The sequence below is a fragment of the Eriocheir sinensis genome, chromosome 14, assembly GCF_024679095.1.
Source record: "Eriocheir sinensis breed Jianghai 21 chromosome 14, ASM2467909v1, whole genome shotgun sequence".
NCBI lineage: Eukaryota > Metazoa > Arthropoda > Malacostraca > Decapoda > Varunidae > Eriocheir > Eriocheir sinensis.
The window spans coordinates 1,825,770-1,828,269 of record NC_066522.1 but is presented as its reverse complement, the minus strand read 5'-3'; the positions used below and the strand labels follow the sequence as shown (position 1 = coordinate 1,828,269).

Here is a 2,500-nt window from a genome sequence, read left to right as displayed (position 1 = left end):
CACAGAACGCCCATCATCAGCACCGCCAGCGCCGGCTCGCACGCAATCACAGGGAACACACGGTTACCTGTCCCCGCGGAGGAGATCAATGCAGTAACCCTCTTCAGTGAAATCGTTACGGCGTCTCTGGACCCCTGCTCGTTATTATGGACCTGCATCACGTGTGTCTGTGGCCGCCCCCGGGGGAGACAAAGGCCGCTGTCCATCTGTCCCACCGTCGCCTGCGGCCCCTTCCTGCCGCAGGCGTATGGTGAAGAAAGAATCCTCCTCGTCACAACACAAAAGAACTCATATTGCAACTTGCACACAACTACCACATCGCTAAGACCAATCAAGCTTACTCTTCTCTTTCTTTGGCTTTCCTCTCTTTACCCCCCTTCATCCCTCTCGCTCTCTTACCCGCCTCCGTCTCCTACGGTCACCGCTTTCAAATTCAGTCCCGTCAGCCTCTCCCCAGAACAGGTCGCTGCAGGACTCTGCCGCCTGAGACCACATGAGGGTTGGGTCACCAATCCCCTTCAACTTGATTAACTCGGGATTCAACTGAGCCAATATCCGATGACAGGAACTCATTTTGATCTCAACTTAGACGCAGCGAAATAAGGCACACATTGACAGCTCATTTAATAACAGTATCAGTAAGGACATAAGTAAATATAACACGAATAAAGCACATGGTCTCGTGCTGGACGAGGCGGCAGCCAACACTTGTCACCATTGTCAAGAGGAACACGGCGGGAACAGCTCCCTTGCACCATGCACATGCGACTCTTACCTGTTATAATTTTGAGGCATTTGGCTGAGGTCCAACTTTCCCATCGAAGGTGACATACGTGCCCGGCAGTATCTGTCTGTGTTCTGCCCGGCACTGTTCTTACTGCATCGAGGTCCAGTCTGGTCAGTGCGGCCGGGCGGCGGTGGCCAGGCCAGGTCAGACCAGCGTCACGCGACCACTGGCCAAGCTGGACTTGCTTTCTCTCAAGTCTTGCATTGCGCTGATTCATGGGAGGTCGATTTTACTGTCCATAAAGCTGGGTTGGCAATCTCGTTTTCCCTGGTGAAGTCGGAGGGCTTATCCCTTTGGTGTCCGTGGCCAGAGGGCTGCGAAGACGGGTCCATCCGGCCACGTTACGAAACCGAACCCCAAAAGTTATGGCTTTCTGATTCAAACTTCTTGCGATGGTAGTGATTTGGTTCACTCCCAACTTTTCGCCAGGTGGCGAGCGGCTGGCGCGGGCCATGTGGCGCACAGACGGCCACAGCTGTTCGCTCATGTCTTCACATTTTGGGCCAAGTCGCTAAAGAGCTTCCTTAAACCTGTTACTTCTCATCTTCATCAGGTGATTCCCTTCAGCTTATTTCTTGTGCATGCTGGGCACTTGGACGGGAGCCATCGCGGCTGGTGTGGGCGAGGTCGGGGGCAGGACACATGCTGGCGGAGGCAGAGTCCCCCCAGCTGGTTTCCGGTAGCTGGCCACACATCTCGGCCCTGTGCAGTTGGTGTTGGCCGAGGTGGCCATGAGGCCAGTCGAGACATTTCTGCGAGGAGGTGGGCGCGGGGCACGAAGTGAAGGTGAGGTGTGGGTGTGACCACTTACTTTTGTGGACTTAGTCTGCCGCACGGGGCACCGGCTGCGGCACAAGTCCACAGAGTATGTGGACACCGCCGCTCCGCCCTCTCGCACTGCCGCTCCTTGGTTACGTGCCTCGCCGAATGGTGCAGGGACTGCACAAGAGGGTGACTCAGGACCACAGCTGGGATCAAGTTTTGATGCAACGAACAAAAATTTATGTTCAACAAACTTACATTCACGGCACTTAAAAGTTCAGAGGTAATCCTGGCGCAACTCAACTCGTCTCACTCGTGCACTCGACAAACTCACTTGTGCTGGCACACCACCAGCTGGAGAACAAGTCCCAAAGTGACTCGGCCTGTGGGTCCGTCGTGATCGTGGCGCTGCCGTGTTCAGGCTCACTGGGAACCGTGAAGTTGGTCCTGTGCAGAGGCAAGCGAAATCCAACACTAAGTTGGTTTCTCCCAGCTTTCGGCAAAGTTCAGCTTCATCCCTGCGCTCAGAGACTAAGTTACAAAAACGCAAAAAAGTTTGTTTTAGGCCGATTTCCTTGAGTAACGGTGAATATTTTCCACGTTGATTGCTTCGTAAGATATAGGCTTCCTATACGAAGCTTGAATCACCTTTTTCTACAAATATAAGATTTTTGTGGACTTTGCAAGCGGCGCGCGGCCGAGGGTCGTGTGTGAATGCGTGTGTAGAGCGGGGCAGAGCCGCGCTGCCGCACCCTCCGGTGTCCGCATCGACACTGACTTCAGCTCGCTTCAACTGCGGCTCCAAACCCTTCGCCGGCCGGCTGTACAAGATGCCATACGCCGCTTTATCACCTCCATTTATGAAAACAAGCTTTAGGAAAAAATAAAACTGAATTTGAAAGAGCTATATATATGGAAAATCAAATTATGGCCGGTGTGCCCTTATGAGGC

General features: G+C 53.6%; 1 protein-coding gene across 1 annotated transcript in view; it reads right to left on the bottom strand.

Moving 5' to 3' along the window:
* Positions 1-2,332, bottom strand: part of LOC126998328 (uncharacterized) — a 113,285-nt gene extending 110,953 nt beyond the window's left edge. The window contains exon 1 of the mRNA XM_050859815.1: positions 776-2,332. The gene's annotated coding sequence lies outside the window, so the exon portion shown is untranslated. The remainder of the gene's footprint in view (positions 1-775) is intronic.
* Positions 2,333-2,500: the final 168 nt, after the last annotated feature.